Below are 19116 nucleotides of genomic sequence, written 5' to 3' on the forward strand. Positions count from 1 at the left end.
GAGAGGCTGAAGGGATGGACTCCTCAGCATCAGAGTCTTCGTAAGGAGAATAAGAAGCCTCAGGAGGGTCTGTATGTTCTGAGTCATCAGAGGAATCATCTGTGGCTACTGGCTCAGGGGCTCTGCTCTAGGCCTCTTTTCTGGAGGAGGGAGAGAGGCCCTGTCTGGATGAGGCTGGGCTCCACGGATTAAAGAGATGAGATCCTCTGCCAAAGAAAGCATATGGGAGCTGGTGCTGGGCCTGTGAGAGGGGGGCTTGGCAGGCACAGGTTTTGATGCTTTGGCTGCTTTAGCCCTGGCAAAGGCCTTAATAGACATAGCTGGAGGAGGCCTAGCTCCACGCGCAGGGGTAGAAATATCTAGGGAATGGTGTCTGATAAATCCTGTGGAATCGCAACAGAAGGTTGGATTTCAGAAGCCGTTTCTACCTGGATAGAAGAGGCCTCGGTAGAAGGCAAGTTATCGGCTGAAGAAAGAACCGCTTGCTCGGTTTCGGCCGAAACCGAGACACTCGTGGTTTGCTTAACGGACCGCGAGTGTCGGTCCTTTTCTTTGAGCTTTTTCATTATTTGCATAGTCGGAGGATCCGACGGCATAATGTAGGCAAAATCGGAGCCGAAAATCTGCTCAGCAAAGTCCGAGCGACGTCTAAGCATCCATCGGTTAAAAGAAGCACAGGCTAGACAAGCTGCTACGTCGTGGTCTGGGCCTAAACAATGTATGCAATAGGAGTGGAAATCTTTATGAGGTATTTGTTTCCCACAAGATAAACAGTTATTAACTTTCTCTGACATCGGCTGAGGCAAGAAAGAGTCGCCAATGGGGTACTTAGCTTTATAGAAGTCTTCGAAGTAGTATTCGGTAGTAGTAATCTCTGGATCTGACCGACCAGCACTTGCGAACAGCTTCTGCTTCGGGCGCCACGTGGCAAGAAAGACTGGGGAAAATGGCGTCGGCTGGTGCCTTTATACCCGAAGAACTGCCGCAATGACGTCGGGTGAAGTGCGACACCAGCCGAAGCCAGACCCAGACTTTGGAATCCGGCCGACCGAAGGGCTGCCTGACGACAGGACAACCCATTTGTAAAGACTGCAGATGCATCCTTGAAGGACATCCACATTTCATTAAGTTAATATAATTTTCTGTAGCTACCAAATAAATAAGTGTAACCAATACATAGCCCTACTAAATACATATAAACATTGAACATTAGCCTCAAGCCTATAACATGTCCGATTCCTTTAAAATATATAAGTAATCAATGTGTGCTTGGCTTATAGCCTGGCCCTTCTTAGTCTAAGAACACTGGTGATGCTAACGTTATCATTGAGTCCAGGAGATTTTGAGGCATTAAGTTTTAATTGCCACAAAAGTTCTTTGTACTCAAGGAGTGTTTCCCAGTCACCCCCTCTCTGATCCTGTACAACTTGTTCCAAAACCAAAAACTTGAGCTGCATGCTAGGACATAAAGTCAAATGCTTATAGAAGGCATTAGTGTCCTTCTTTTTAGAGACCTCATATAAATGCTCGTATATTCTACATCTTAGAGGTCTTTCAGTTTTTCCCACGTAGAAACTACAGCATTGAGTACATATCCCCAAGTAAACAACTCCTCTATTTCCACAGTTGTAATAACCAGTTGCCTTAACCTTAAAATTCCTTGTGGGAATATAAAAACTACTGTCATTAAAGATAAAAGGGCATTGATTACAGGCTCCACATTTGTACGTGCCTAACTTAGAGACAGAATGAGCACGGTTCTTATGGCAATTTTTACCAGGCGAAAGCGCTTGATTTTATTACGTGTTTTTTGCATTTTGCCTTTATTAAAGTTCGCATATTGGAAGTACTACGGCTGGTTGATGTTCTTTTGCCTTTGGAATTACTTTGGTTTTGGTTCCTGGTCTGTGACTTTCTATTACTACTTTATTTTGGTTGTTATCCATGGCGGAAGGAGCTGATGCAGTGGAGTTCCAGAATACACCAATATTGCTTCGTGACGAACCGGATGATGCTCCTGTGACAAGAGGGGAATTCAAGCAAGTTCTGGTCTTATTAACTCAACTTAGTAACAACCTGTTGGCGTTGGGATATGGTGACACTATTTCCAAGCTGCAGGGTAACCAACAACAAGGTTTAAAGAAAAAACCTTTATCACCGTTAGCCCAAGTACACGATGGTACGACCCAGGTGGAACTTCCTGATGAGATTGTATTGGTGGACGACGATCTGCAGGAACAACCGGATAAAATACATGCTAATAGGAAGAATGGGGCCACTACGGAAAGGAAGGATTTTAATTTTAATGCGTGGACAGAGCAGCAGTTTTTATTCAAACAAGGTACATTTGCAGCTTCGATAAATCAAACTAACTGTGTTGAGCAAGACTTTAAAGAGCTTAGTGATAAATTGTATGCATTCAAATCTATGCAGTTAGAAATTGACTATTTAAAGGAGTGCATACGTGTGCAACGTGTCCCAAAAGGGTTACGATGAGTGCTTTACCAGGAACTGTTCTATACAACAATTTGGTTAATTTGTTTGACAGAACCGGACTAGAAATGCTTGACTTCATGGTTAAAGACTATGAAGTTAAGGCGGGTTCTTTATTAAAGGAAGTAAACAGCTTAAATGACTCCATTGTTAAAGGAAAAGGTTTTCCGAGCATTAAAAGGGAATATGATGGGGTGTTTAATGAGGTGGACCAGCATTGCATAAAAATTGTCAATTGCAAAATTAGAAAATTAGAGCGAGATTTGGTTGAATATAGGGATGGGCTGGCCTACCCTTTACCAGGAAAAGGGAGAATGAACGCTGGCTATAATAATGATATTGGTGACAACTCAGTATTTACCAGTAATGAGGCAGTCCCTACAATGGAATTACCTAGAAGAAGTGAACGTTTGGCTCAAAAGGAGCATAGGAATGTGCATCAGGGTTTTCAGTACCCCTAGGGCAGACCGAGGGGGAAGAGCACGACATATTTTCAACAGGGTTGGAGCAAGTTGCGCAGATAGATGAACCACCCCTTTTGGATGTTTTTGGCTCTTTTAGTTTGGTCAATGAAGTAACAAACTGTAACAGCAAGGTGTTAACTATGAGTAATTTCTCCATTTACAATTTTACTGATATTCAAGTTACAAAAAATTTTTTTGAGTTATTTATTAGAGGTTTTCAATTTGTTCCCCTGCGTTCATTAAATTTGTCCAAAACTTTAATAGATTTGAAGTTGCTTGTGAGACATTTAAATCTTGCGTTACAATTTCAAGGGCAGATGACGAAAGAACAATTTACAAGAACGGGCAATTTTAACCCTCCCACTCAGCCCTCTTTGAAGGTTCTCAAAGAATTGGTGGAGATGGACTTAAGAAAACAATATTCAAGTAACGTACAAGTCCCACCTGACAACATTGATTTTGATTTGTACCAACTAGTTACCTTCCTTAAACTTGAGGGGGTTAGAGTAATGAAACCAGACAAAGGTGGGAGGGTGGTTTTGATGTATGACTGGGCATATGAATCCCAAATGCACAGTATGTTGCAGGATGCAGATCAGTATGAGGTGGTCTCCAGGAATGAGGTTAACATTGCCTACTCTAAGATTAAATTTGCATTATTTGACCATTTAATGCAGGGGGCCATTAATGAGAAGTTGTATAATTATTTGTACGTGGACAAGCCTAAGATCCCAGTGATTTTTGGAATACCAAAGGTTCACAAGGGGTTAGACCCCCCTGAAATTTAGGCCTATAGTATCTGGTTCGGGTGGTATCACGGAACCATTGGGCAAATTTATAGACCAGACTGTTAAGAAATTTGTGTCATCCTTGAAGCATATTTGTAAAGATTCCTGGGAATTTCTTAAAGGTATTGAAAGGGATTTGTATAATCCGGCCTATCTGATGGCAACTATAGATATTGTGGAGTTATTTCCCAGCATTCCGCATTCTGTTGGTCTAGAGTGGTTTAACGAGATTTTAGCCATGCAATCTGGTCTAGGGTCCAACACAGTTATGTTGCTAGTTGAATTTATGGAGATTGTTCTTCAAAATAACTGTATTTACTTTAATGGAGAGATGTTTCGACAAAAAAAGGGGGTTGCAATGGGTAACCCCTGCGCCACGGTATATGCAAACATTGTTTTGCATTATTGGGAAAACAAATTCATATTTCAAACTGGCTGGGCCAAGCATATTATTCAGTACAAAAATTTTTTGGATGATATATGTATACTTTGGAATGGTGATTTAGATAACTTCAAGGAATTTATGGCACATATTAACACATCCACGCAATTCCTTTCTTTTACATATAATGTAAGTAATGACAATCTTAGTTACCTGGATTTAACACTATTTAAAGATTATGTTAAGGGTTGTTTTCAATCCAAGATTTACAGAAAGGCCACTTTTTCAAATTCTTACCTACATTTTGAAAGTGGCCACCCTTTTGACCAGAAGAAGGGAATAATAAAAGGACAACTCATCCGGGCCTCCAGAATGTCCAGTAGTGATGAGTTATTTCTTAAGGAAATAAGCTTTTTTAAAAAAAACTTTTTCTGGAAAGAGGTTACCCGTCAGGTTTGGTAAACAAAATGGCCAAAGAGGTAACATCTGATAGGGAGCTCAAGTATTTTCCATTATTGGGTATTGGCCAGCAGATGGTTGAGCAAAAAGAACAAGAAGAAAAGTATAATTCACATAACACTTTTATATACACATTTACCAGGGAATCTGAGCAGGTAGAACAAACTGTTTTGAAGTATTGTCCGATTTAACCTTGCAAGAGGACACACAAAGTATAGTACCCACAAAACCTAGTTTTGTAAGGAGGAGGGACACTAATTTGAAGGGTTTGTTTGAAAGTAAAAATTGCCATAAGAACCATGCTCATTCTGTCTCTAAGTTAGGCACGTACAAATGTGGAGCCTGTAATCAATGCCCTTTTATCTTTAATGACAGTAGTTTTTATATTCCCACAAGGAATTTTAAGGTTAAGGCAACTGGTTACTACAACTGTGGAACTACAGGAGTTGTTTACTTGTGGATATGTACTCAATGCTGTAGTTTCTACGTGGGAAAAACTGAAAGACCTCTAAGATGTAGAATATACGAGCATTTATATGAGGTCTCTAAAAAAAAGGACACTAATGCCTTCTATAAGCATTTGACTTTATGTCCTAGCATGCAGCTCAAGTTTTTGGTTTTGGAACAAGTTGTACAGGATCAGAGAGGGGATGACTGGGAAACACTCCTTGAGTACAAAGAACTTTTGTGGCAATTAAAACTTAATGCCTCAAAATCTCCTGGACTCAATGATAACATTAGCATCACCAGTGTTCTTAGACTAAGAAGGGCCAGGCTATAAGCCAAGCACACATTGATTACTTATATATTTTAAAGGAATCGGACATGTTATAGGCTTGAGGCTAATGTTCAATGTTTATATGTATTTAGTAGGGCTATGTATTGGTTACACTTATTTATTTGGTAGCTACAGAAAATTATATTAACTTAATGAAATGTGGTTTTCTGATTTAAATAGAAAACTTTTAAAATGTTTTTAACGCTAGTATTAGGTTTTGTAGATTTAATGTGATGTATAGTTCTTTAAGAAAAGTGCCATTAAATTGAAGTGCTTTAATTAATTGATTGATTAGAAATCATGTGATTTATTGCAAGTATATATTAAGACACTGTTTTAAACTTTTTTTATCTTGATAAAGCCTGGTAGGAACCAGGCGAAAGCGCTTGATTTTATTACGTGTTTTTTTGCATTTTGCCTTTATTAAAGTTCGCATATTGGAAGTACTACCGCTGGTTGATGTTCTTTTGCCTTTGGAATTACTTGTTTTGGTTCCTGGTCTGTGACTTTCTATTACTACTACTTCTCCTACTACTACTCATGCTCTGCTGTCATGTTCTTGTATCCTTCTTACTTTTTTGCATCCCTTCTCTTTCCCTGATTGCCCTTTCTCGTCTGACTATCTAGCCCATCGTCAATTAAATGTTTTCTCCAGAAACGTTTCCATTCTCATAAGGACCCTGCATTCACTTTTACTAAAAAGCTACACGAACTAAACTTCTGCTCCACACCCTGAAATGGTTACCTACCTTTTCCCCTTCCTCACACCTTCTGTCTCGCTCATGGATCTATTTTTTTTTTTTACTTCAAGGATCTTCAGTGACCTGCGTTGGCAGATAAGAAATAAGACAAATACTTATGCAACAAGCAAACAATTAAAAACGAACCTGCTGTGGTAAAAGTATGTCACAAAAACAAGCAAATGTATCCGATGAGATAGTCTCATGTACACATGAAAGAGATAGAGTAGCTTCTTGAGATACACAGGACAAAACTAAATTAAGAAAAATATGTCAAAGGTTGAGTCAGTGAGTCCACTATGTGTACTAAAAGAGGGAAAAGTCACAATCCTGTAACAGTGATGTCTAAAAATGACTAAAGACAGGTTTGCACCAATGGATTAAGATCTACAATAGTAATCCTCCCTGCATAAAAGAGAAATTTGAAAGGACTCTTGCGATCTAATGAGTTTAATCTCCATCCCAGATAAAGTAATGGAAAAAATCAGAACACTGTAGTTTACTGGCAGGAACAGGCAGGTGATGACAACAATCCTCACTGGCTCACAACTTAAAATATTCTGCCAAACTAGTCTAAAAGTTTAGCAAATAAGTAACAGCAACACTGAATGGAACCAGTGTGTATTGAACAGCACTTCTGCATATAGGAGGGTGTCAGTCCACTGCAGTACATTCACAAACTCACTTGTACATCTCACACGCACTTGCTGACCAGTTAGAGGAACACCTATTCAGCTATGTTATAACTCAGGTAAGTGGCAGCACACCGGAGCACCTGGTGAAAATCCACAGTGCCACAGAGGGGACACACTGACACTGCACAACAGGTACCAGAGAGGAAGCAAACTATAGAACAAAACACCACATGGTAACAATGCTAACTGCTATGTCGCTGTGCCACCCTAACCTTCCAGTGAATGCTGCAAAATAGAACTGATCCAAAATACTTTAAAGTGATATAAACAGAAACACACAAAATCCTTCAAAAATTAAGTTATTTTTAGTAATAAAGTGAAGTCAAGTCCTTTGCATTGACTAAGGATATGTTTTTTCCATCAAAAAATTATCCATATCGAATATGTGAAACACTGGAAAATCTTAGGAGAGTGCACTAAAAGAAAACCCTAATTAAATCAGTCTACTAATTTATACAGTATTGCATCTCTGAAAAATGAGCAAAGACCCCCTAACACAAGTTGTACAGTCTGCTGGGCATGCTAGATCCAGCAAAATGTAAAACATGCTTTCAAGATTTGCTAAATACCTTCTCATACACATCATACCAAGTGTTGTTAGGTCTATGGTGAGGGAAAATACAAAAATGTGACAGCATTAAATTTTCCTTAGTCTTGACATTTGATCATTACTGGGTCAGCATTTGGCTCAATAATATCCTTGTCCTTTCCATCTTCACCATGCAAAGAAAAGAAACCTCTCCCTATTTCTGACCTTTACAAATGTTCAAAACAAATTGTATTGAACAGAAATAATTAAGTCTTGACCGAAACAGGAGTTGGCAGTATTCAAACAGGTTGACAGCCTTACACATGGCTAACAGAGAGTGTAAATATTATATATATAACATATATATTAAAACACATCATCCAAAGCCTCCTTTAAAGACCTCATCAGGCAACATCCCAAGCAAAGTTGGCAGTGCCACGACTGCTCCCCAGCGTAGTGAAAGCGGATAACATATACATACTAAATCTAGAGCACTTGATAATAGTTTTCAATCTTACTCACAAACACTGGCTAATCTACAATGTTCCAAATTTTAGCTGTACACCACAAATCTATTAATTACCTTTATTTTTAAAATTAATATGTTTTTGTTTGTTCTCTCCACTGTAACTGATTATGTGCTGCATACCACTGTAAAAACATGTCTCCTGTAATTTGTGTGTATACTGATCATGTCTAAATAACTAAATGTGTCTGTAATTTTTCTTTGTGGAGCTTTTCTCCCCGGGCCTCTGCTGAAAAAGGGCCTTTTCGGCTCAGTCAGACACCCCCAGTTAACAAATGTAAAATAAAAATAAATAAAATATATATATATATATATACACACACACACACACACACACACACACACACACACACACACACACACACACACACACACCAGGATGACAGAAACTGTGAATCAGGATATGTTATTAGCAGAAATGTTTGTATAATCCCTTCTCTAGACACCCTTTTTACAGTGTACTCTGAAAAGCAAATAATCATGTTTAGTAGAATAACACAGAACCAATACAGACATAGATGGGAGAATAAAATTCATCTAGACTGTTTACAGACCAGGGCACCTTCATGCCTCAACACACAGCACTGTGAAGGATAATAATTAAAGTAATATGAACATTTCAAAATATCATTTAAGAACACCCTACTGAAAAAAAAAGATTTAACTATAATTGTTCAACTCACCACCTATTTCAGATTATAACAGGATATGCACATCTGAGTCCCTATTCTGCATTTGTTCCAAGGAAGAAATGAATCCTAAGGAAATGAAACTGTACAACTGAAAGAGCAGTTGTAGTTCTGGAACAGCTGGGTTGGAAGTCCCCTCCTCATGTATTGTGATAGTGAAACTAAAAGTAAACTACTAAGACTCCTGGCACAGAATGACAGCATGCTTAAACAGTCAAGTGACTTGAGGAGGTAAACTGAATGCTATGTATTTGAAGTCATTTTTCTAATAAAAAAAAAATGAAATACTTGAAAGCATGCTGTATACTCAAAGTCAAAGAAGTGAAAGGGCAAAAACATGATTCAGCTGTGTAATTCACAAGTTGCAACATTCTGTGGTGCGCGCGCACACACACACACACACACACACACACACACACACACACACATATATACATTAGCTGCATTGTGTTAGATCTCAGAATATAGTTTAAAGTCTAAAAGTGCCAAAATTTACCTGCACTGAAACATCAGGAAAATGTATTTCTTGTATAAATATAATAATGAAAATCTGACTGAAACAAGACAATCTACTCACCTGTGACCTAGTTTATCGTAGCCCTCCTAGAAAACATGAAAAACTGCAGAATTCTTCAATAAGTATTGCAATTTTACTCATAAAAATGTTGCTTTCCCTGCACCATATTTATAGCGATCTCTCAAAAAAAAAGTAGGCAAATGGCTTCATAAGGATGCCATAAGGAAATATCATAGCAGAGCAACTTATTTCACAGTTTTTCATTTTACTGGACATTCAGGAACACTGAAAGCCACCCTATGTCTAATCCATGTCACCCCTTTTCAATAAATTAAAAAAATAATGTTATCAAACTCCAATTATGATCATGATTAGCTGACTGGCATAAACACAATTCCATCTGGAATGTATTTACGTTTGGAAACTTACCCTGGAATGCAGAAAGAACCAAACCATGTGCGCCAAGAGTTGCAGGAAAAATATGATGTTTCTGTGACCTGGAAAATATGATTCAGAGATGCATCAGACCCAATTAGGAAAGACCAAAATATCGTCTGATTTGGGTATCTGTGAATCACAATGTGTTACTAGCAGTGGTGATCACTTTCCAGTGATAATCACCTCTCATCCCAGCCTCCACTCAAACTAAGTCCATGATGTATCCTATTATTTTTCCATGCCCCTTATAAACTACAGAAAAGTACAGTCTGTCAATAATGCCAGACATTAATCATACTTCTTATAGCTCAGGAAACAGACAACAGTGAAAACTGTCATCAGTTAGTATAAAGGACTGAAGCTCACAATTATTAATGAGCTGCTTTCTCAGTTAAGGTACAGGGTTCAAACCTTTTCACCCCGTTCTACTTTAACTTTTTTCTTTTGACTTAAGATAATTAAGGGGCATTCCTGGTGTCTAGTGGTGGTTCAAATGGCTAAAGCTCTGCTAAGGAACTACTTTTTATGCAGAGATAACAGAGGTTAAGGCTTTTTCTCTGTTCATGTAAATCCCTAATGTCTAGTGGTACACCCACTGATATATATCTTTTGTGCTGCAAATCACTGTTCTATTACGTTTCTAAGCTACTTAAGAGGAATATTCACAAAATATCCTTGGTATCTAGTACTTTCCCCTACTAAACAGTTGTTATATTAACTTTTTAATTAAGAGACTTTAGGGGAATAATTAAAGAATATTCCTGGTGTCTAATGTCCCACCCACTAACAGGTTCATAGGTGTATCTAAGCCAAGCCATGAAACCCAAAAGTGTCGCACAAATTTTTGTATCTTAACCATTTATACAAGGGCAGTATGTTAGCTGGGACATGGTTTACTGACTGCCTCTGTCCATCAGAGATATGGACACCAACCAGGAGTGAAATTCCTATTTCCCATCCACTGTTCCAGGGTACGCTTGAATAGGGTTAGGGAGGGACTTTGTTTCACATGGATGGGGAGCCTGTTTCAGAGAATCAGCATTCTATGAGATATGTATTGGTCTCTCCAATATGGCCTATCTATGTCACAAGCAAAATTAAGATCCTTAGATCAGGTAGTTCTGATGCTGTTAACTTTGCATATATGCAAAAAATTCATCAGAGCTTGTTGCAAGGATACCTTGCATGCCAGATAGAGTATAGAGATAGGGCTTTGAGGGATCTGCATAGGACATTGTGTTCAAGTCCTGTATTCTTTTGTAAAGAACCTTTGCTGATGTTCCAGTTGTTGCATGTGTAATGTCAGATACATACCGAAGGGGGCATTATACTCAATGATTGGTGCGCAGAGGGTCGAATACAGTGGCACATTGACCTCCTTGGACCTAAATGCCATGCCCCTACTTATAAGCTGAGCGACACAGAAGGATTTCCTTACTATATTGGACACATGTTGGTTGAAAGCTAGGTTACTATTTGCATGAGTACCCAAAACCCTGGTCAATTCTTAGGAGTGTTTTGTCAATTTAGTTTCCAAGGGTGGCAGACTTCTCAAAAAGTGCTATTGCACATGTTTTATGCTACAACAATGTTGTTCTATTAACTTTTTACACAAGTTAGACTATCTCTGGTATCCATTGTCTCAACCCCAATAGTGAAGAATTGGCTTGTTTGTCCAGAGGAGTTTATATGTATGGCTGTCCCCCCACGCATGAGCACACACGAACACACACACACACACACACACACACACACACACACACACACACACACACACACACACACACACACACACACACACACACACACACACACACACACACACACACACACACACACACACACACACACACACACACACACACACACACACACACACACACACACACACACACACCTACCTACTGCACCTATCCCCTGATTAACCTTCTCCACTTTGACTACCCAAACATACACAGTTTTACAAACACCACTACTTTTCTGCTAAACTCCCTGGTATTTCCCTCTTAAATAATCTCACCTACTGAAAGTAAAAGTAATGGGTGAAATGAAATTTTGTCGGAGTTATCTTAGCCAGCCGAGCAGTATGCATAAATGCATTACTGCAGGCATTTCCTAGGGAGAGCACATGGCAAAGTAGCATAGACCATAAGCATAGAATGCCACAGTAGTATATATCTCAATTGAGGAGACAACCAACATAGTGATCCTACAGACACATATTACGCCTTTCCACTGGAAGTGACCCTATCTGAATCCAACCCAACATTAAGATTATTTTGAATTTTGGGAACAGAACAGCTCCTTATAGACTCAATCAATGAATCTCCACTGACCAGATCTCACTAACCAATTGCCCCGGTTATTGAGTACTATTGGTGATTGCAAGTCACAACCACAGCTGATTATCACATATTTTTTGCTAAATCTGACTACATGCAATTAGGGTGAAAATGAAATGGTATTACATTATATCAGATGTTTCTCTTTCTTTACATTTGTGTGCTCTTAAAGTTAGTACATGTGTGTTATCTATTATTACATGTTGGTTCTATTACAGAAGTAATAAAAAGGAAGTATATAAATATTTGGGAATTAATGTAGGATCAACAATAAAACAACTGCAAATAAAACTTAGTAAGGAATACTTTAGAAGACTTAAATTAATCCTGAAAACAGCATTGACATCTAGGAACAAAATGTAAGCTATAAACCAATTTGCTCTTCTTGCCATAACTTACAGTTTTGGAGTGACTGACTGGGCCCAAAACGTGTCGGATAGATTAGATAGGAAAACAAGAAGGATGCTTCACGCTCACCAAATGATTTACAATGTTTGTGTCTTTCAGCTTTTCCCGGTTAGGGATCGCCACAGCGGAACTCCGGTCCGCTAATGATTGGCAGTAGAGTTTTACGTGCTGGCTTGCCGGGCCTAATGTACAACCTTCAATGAAGGAACGCCCGTTCACGTATGTCGCCACACAGAAGACGCTCGAACTGAGAATCGAATGGGCAACGTCTAACTGTGAGGCGACAATGCTACCGCAGCACCACCACCGCAGTATACCAAATGATTTACAATAATCATTGCATACCAAGATTATATATTCCCTGTTCCAAAGATGATGGGCCTCCTTAAAATTGATTACGTGGGACTCCACACATATCTACTGACCTCAAAAGACCCAAACGTAGTGAAAGTTTTGAAACATGAGGACAATATATCTAAGATGACTTCTCTGCTTAGTCTAGCAGAAGGATATTGGCGTCAAGCAGGAATGGAAATCAAGCCAGAAGTAGATAAAAATCAGGCAGCAACTGAATGTGCCAAAAAAACAAAAGAAAGAATATAAGATGAAGGACCAGATGAGAAGGCAAGAAATGTGGAAAATGCATGAATACAGTTGCAAGTACAGAAAACTGAAGAACCTAATGTTGATCAGGAACAAACGCAGGAATAGTTAAGGAGAGGCAAATTCAACCCAAGATATGACAGGTTAATATTGGAAGCCCAAGATACTGGGCTTCGTACAAGTTAGTTTACTAAGTCCATTGAATGTGTGGGAGAAAAAGAGACAAAAAAAGAAGTTATGTACTTACCATAATGTTCCATGTGAGTTGTTCTTCTCGCCTTCATTCTTACTGATGGGGTTCGGCCAAATTGCAAAGCTTAAGGTCTCCAAACAGATTGTGGCCAAAACCCTATCCCCATGATGCTCCTCCACTTCCCTCAGATCTTGTTTGCTGCCAACTAGTAACATACCCACAGAGTAAATATACAACCCTCATATTTCAAGTAACCGGTGAAAGGAAAACTCCTCAGAAAGGACCAAAACAGGCTGAAAAAGCCAACTCTCGAACTTCCAAACATTTGTTGGGGGTAGGAGGGTGGGTTGTAAGAATGAAGGCGAGAACAACAACTCACATGGAACGTTATGGTAAGTACATAACTTCTTTATGTGAAGTTGTTCAATCTCGCCTTCATTCTTACTGATGGGTAGCGTCCCCAGCACCATAATCTCGGGTGGCTCACGGGAGTACATGCCTAAGGACAGCAGAACCAAAGGAAGCCCTGTCCCTAGAGGTCTTGTCGACTTTGTAATGAGTAATGAAGGTATGTGGCCTTGACCATGTGGCTGCCGCACAAATAGATTCTATTGATAGCCTGGCCGAAAAAGCTGGAGAAGTAGAGACAGCGCTAGTTGAGTGAGCTTTAACTTTGTTTTCTAAGGGAATATGTGCAGAACTGTATATAAAATATATGCAGTCCGAAAGCCACTTAGATAAGGTAGGTTTGGAAACTGCGGCACCTTTCTTAGAACCTGAAAATGACACAAACAGCTGGTCAGATTGTCTATGGTCTTTTGTCCTGTCTAAATAGAAACAAAGTTGTCTGTGAACATCAAGCTTGTGGAGCATATACTCCAATTGATTAGTATGATTAGGAAAGAAAACTGGCAATTCAATGGTTTGATTAAGGTTGGATTCTGAGCAAACTTTTGGTAGGAAAGACAGGTTTGTTCTGACGGAAACTGTATCTTTGCGGAATATCAAAGATGGATGCCTTAATGACAGGGCCTGTAATTCTGAAACTCTGCACGCAGAGGTGATAGCCACAAGGAAAATGTTTTCCACGAAAGGAATTTCAATTCATAGGAAGATGCAAGTTCAAATGCGGAAGAATAATCTTTGACAGAACAAGATTTAGATTCCATGGAGTAGTGGGGGATCTAACAGGAGGCCTCAAATGTATTGCACCTTTTAGAAAGGCCTTTGCCATTGTATGAGACATGACATTGCCTCCTAGTTCACCGATATGAAAATTTGATATAGCAGCCAGTTGAACTCTTATAGTTGCTGCTGCAGCCCCTTCATTAAATAGTTTGGTCAAGAACTCCAATATATTCTATATCGAAGCCAGGAATGGATCAATGTTGTTTTGATGAGCCCAGATTGAAAATCTCCTCCATTTGCTACGGTAATGTTTTCTAGTTGAGGACTTATGCGAAGGCAATAGTATATGTTGAGCTTCTGCTGACAAATTTAGGAACATGGTTATTCTTGGAATTGGAACAGCCACGCTGTCAGTTTGATGGACTGTAGAGAAGGGTGAAGAGCTCCTGACGAGTGGGTCAGATGGTCTGGCAATGGGTCCAGGATCCAGGGTTCTTCCAAAAGATGAAGCTTCAGGAAGGGAAACCAAATCTGACGAGGCCAGAAGGGGGTTATTAAGATAATTGTCCTTCCCAGGGCACTGACTTTCTGCAGAACTTTGGGAATTAGCAGGAAAAGTGGGAAAAGACGACCCGGGGCCAATTGTGTACGAGTGCATCCCTAGGGGACTCCCCCACTGGAGGGATTAGGGCAAAGTAGTCGATGCATTTGGTGTTTGTGGGAGTTGCAAAGAGATCACAGCAAGGCTGGCCCCATCTGCGGAAGACTATTTTCGCAACTTCGTTCTTGAGGGACCACTCCCGTGGCAACAGAATTGCTCTGCTTAGTTTGTCTGCTATCGCATTGCATTTCGCCGGTATGTGCATTGCTATCAGAAAGTTCTGGGTGGACTCTGCCCAAAGCCATACTCTCGAGTCCTCTCGACATAGGGGATAAGATCTGGTCCCTCCTTGTTTGTTTATACAACAGACTACTGACATGCTGTCTGACTGAATTGCAATGGGACGCTGAGGAAGAGAGTTTTGAAAGGACTGCAATGCTAAGAGTACCGGTCTCATCTCCAGGACATTGATATGCAAGTGAGCCTCATGTTCTTGCCATGTACCTTGGGCTGTCCATCCCTGATAATGCCCACCCCTACCCAATCAGGGAGGTGTCCGTGGTCACAGTTGCAACTGGAGTCAGAAGACCAAAGGGACATCCCATGGTTATAGATTCGGACGTCAGCCACTACCGAAGGTCCTTCTTGCAAGAGTTAGTTATCCGAACCAGGTGATCCATAGTTAAGTCTTGAAAGGTCCACTGTGCGAATAGTAGCCATTGAAGAATGCGCATGTGCGACCTCGCTAGAGGTACTGCAATAATAGCTGCTGCCATGGTGCCCAACAGTCTGAGAATCGCCGATGCTGGTGCTTTGTGCTTTGAGAGAATGTCCAAAATCTGTTGCCGAAGGTTAAATACTCTCCAAAGGATGTTTTAGTGACATGTTGACGGTGTCTAAGTCTGCTCCTATAAAGACGGTATATTCTGTGATGGCAATAAGGCAGACTTTTCTGAATTTATTGTTATCCCCAGTTGAGAGCAGAGGTCTAAAGTAATATCCCTTGACTGTATGAGATGATGCCTGATGGGTGCTGTAAGGAGCCAGTTGTCTAAATACAGAAACACATGGATTCCTTGATGCCTCAAGTGAGCCATAACCACTGCCAATACATTTGGTAAACACACTGGGGGCTGTAGTGAGACTGAAGGGCAGGGCTCGAAACTGGTACACACTGTCCCCCAGCCAAAAGCGCAGATGATCCCTGGTTGGCCTGGCCATCTTTATATGGTAGTACACATCCTGGAGATCTATTGAATACATCCACTTGTCTTTCCCTAAAAATGGGAGTATCGACTAAGTGTGACCATCCAGAACTTTGTCTTTTCTACAAATTTTTTGAGTTCTACAGATTTGTTGAGTCTGCTGAGATCTAGTATTGGTCTTCAGTCTTTGACACTAAAAAGAATCTTGAGTAAGTTCCAGATCCTTTCTGGTCTGCCAGGACTGACTGGATGACTTTTTCTAGCAATTTTTGAATCTCTACTGTTGCTACATCCCGAAGATTAGGTGGGACGTCTGGGATCTTTCTTAATGGTTTTAGATGGGAATGAAAGGGGATAAAATAACCTCTGGATATAATACTTTGTACACAGCTGTCTTTTGCGATTTTGAGCCAGACGCCTAGATACAAAGATAAACGTCCCTCGACTGCCTCCAGAGACGGACAGGTGGGCCTCCTTTCAGGAGCGCTGATAGGGCTTCCCAAGGAACTGATCCCTGTTACCCTGATTCTGCAGACCCCCTCTGCTTCGTGGGCGGCGTCTTCCATTACTGCCCCCTCCTTTACCCCTGGAGGGGGTTTTACCTCGTGTGTCCGATAAAGCTCCTTGGGCTTTGCGGAACTACATTTTTCCACCCCTGCTGGCCTTTGGGATAAGGTCTAGTAGTTGTGGAAAAACGGACTCCTACTGCAGATAGAGTCTTTCCGTCTTGTTCACATCTGGTGAGTATCTCTAACTTCAGGTCCAAAAAGTGAGGAACCATCAAACAGGGCATTCACGAAGGATAACTTGAAAGGCTCCCCAAAAGAACACAAGCACATCCAGGAATGTCTCTGAAGAGCTATTCCTGTACCCGCTGCCCTACTCGTACCATCAGCTGTGTAAGATACCAGGTGCATGGAAGAGTTGACGATGGAATTAAGGGTAGCAAGCTGAGATGTTACCTTATCTGCCACCGTATTAGCTACTGCACCCTGAAGAGCATCTCCGAGCTCATTCAGGAGATCTCTTTGAAGCCTGGTAAAGTGAGTTAAATAGTTCAGCGACCAAAGAGCAAATGTCGTAGAACTGAACATGCACTTGCCAAATCTGTCCATGATCCTTGACTCTCTGTTAGGAGGATGGACATACGTCGAGGTCTCTGATATCTATTTTTTAATGGCTACCACAACCATCATGGCATCAATAGGAATAGGTCTGGACAAAAAAGTCTTATCGTGAGGTGCAGAAATATATTTGTTAGGTCTTCTAGGGACAGGTTCCATGGCATCAGGTGACTCCCATGCCCTTCGAGATAAAAGATCCATCAACTCATCGAAGGGTAGAGATACCCAAGAGGTGGAGGGTCTGGACCCAAAAGCTTTCATGAGCACCAATTCATCATTGGAAGGGTTGATGGGCTGCCAGTCACCACTCTGTTTCAGGATCTCTAGGATATCCGCGAAGGATATATCTTCAGAGGGGGATCTTGGTGACCTTTCCGACTCCTCCAAGTCGGTGTCAGACGTGACAGATTCCTGAGGGGAATCTACATGTCTCCTCTTACATGTCCTCTTCCTAGGGAACTCCTCAATGGGGGCTTCTGGGGAGGTCACGGAAGAGCATGGTTCCCCCAAGGGGGCTTTCTGAGGATGCAGGTCCCTATGCTTACAATGGATCTGTGGTGACAGAGAAGATTCCAGCGCTTTAAGGGAGGAGATAGTCTGCTCAGAAGTTGTGACCATTTGGGGGGGCAAGACCCCCCTCATGTCACTGAAGGCACCATGGCTCTGATGCGAGGAAGCCCCCACATCCGAAGACACTGAGGACTCCTCTCACACCAAAAACACTGGCTCCGATCCCGAGGTGGGAGCCGAGCTCACCCATGCTAAAGCCCCAAGGGGGAGAGTCGGAACCAAAACATCAGTTCAACTCCCCTCCCCAGAACCGACGGGCAAGTGTCGGCTCCCAGAGTCTGCAGTTAGGACCAAAGACATCAGGGTTGTCGGTGCCGAGAGGACAAACATGGGTGTCAACGTCGATGGCTCCACAACCAACTGATCAGCTCCCTCCGGCTCCGAAGGCTCAACTTGAGTCAGAGGAGGAACAGTAAAGTAGGGTAGATGACTTGATTGGCTCCGAAGCTGCCAAAGTCGATGCCGATAAAATTTTTGGTAGCTCTGGATTCTGTAATAGTCTCCTTATCACTCGATCCACATCCAAATCAGACAGTCTGGAAGCTCGAGAGGAGGCCACGGAAAGAGCAAGTGAACCCAGAGAATTGGAGACCTTAGGGTGGGAGATACCGGCTCCAAAACTGGGGACCGGCTCCTACCCACTACCTGAACAGTCGGCTCCGATAACTGTGAAGCAGAGTCAGATATCTTCGGAGCCGAAGAGCTTTTTGGCTCTGAACCAGAGAGAGATGAGGAAGAAGAAGCAGGTTTTGGCTTTTCATGAGGAGCCGACTCCAAATCCGAATAAAAGGCAGACTTAAGACCCCTTTCCACTAATTTTCTTTTTCTTTCAGCCAGAACCCTGGTACTAAATCCGTGGCAAATGGAACACACCTCTTAAAGATGGACCTCTTCTAGCAATAAACACAGATGGTGTGACCATCTGTGAGAGACATCTTTTGATTACATTTAGGGCATTTTTTAAAACCCGGCTTTACCTTTTCTGACATATTAATGGAAACAGTAAATCCAAGTATAAAATATCCACCAGGAAACACAACAATATCAATAAACAATAAACAGCAATGAAAACTTTTCAACAAATCCACTGCTGTGGACAAGGAATTTTACGCCTAACTCGGCTGCAACGAAAAATTAAGCCTAACAGTTGGATTACTGGATCTCAATTCAAATCAAAATGAACTAGACTACGCCAAACTTGGCTAGCTCAACAAGCTTTTTTTTGTCATTCCAAAGGCTGTTTACAAAGAAAATAAAGCCTAACTTCGGCTGTAAATGAAAGGAATTAAGCCTAACCGGCTAAATAGCTATAAGTTAAAGAAACTAAAGCCTGTACTTGGCTACGATGGGATAGGGAAAAAGATGCCTGAGCAGGCACAAAAACGGCCTAACACCAATAAAGTTAACAAAAAACTTCTCACAAAAAATGGAGTAAAGCAAAGCA

At 41.0% G+C, this 19116-nt stretch overlaps 1 protein-coding gene across 2 annotated transcripts in view; it reads right to left on the reverse strand.

Moving 5' to 3' along the window:
* TNIP1 (TNFAIP3 interacting protein 1) overlaps nt 1-8634 on the reverse strand; it is a 739301-nt gene extending 730667 nt beyond the window's left edge. For both annotated transcript variants that reach the window (XM_044069404.1, XM_044069403.1), the window contains exon 1: nt 8538-8634. The gene's annotated coding sequence lies outside the window, so the exon portion shown is untranslated. The remainder of the gene's footprint in view (nt 1-8537) is intronic.
* Nucleotides 8635-19116: the final 10482 nt, after the last annotated feature.

The sequence above is a fragment of the Protopterus annectens genome, chromosome 4.part0 (assembly GCF_019279795.1).
Source record: "Protopterus annectens isolate FY-2018-M chromosome 4.part0, PAN1.0, whole genome shotgun sequence".
In the NCBI taxonomy this organism is placed as follows: domain Eukaryota; kingdom Metazoa; phylum Chordata; order Ceratodontiformes; family Protopteridae; genus Protopterus; species Protopterus annectens.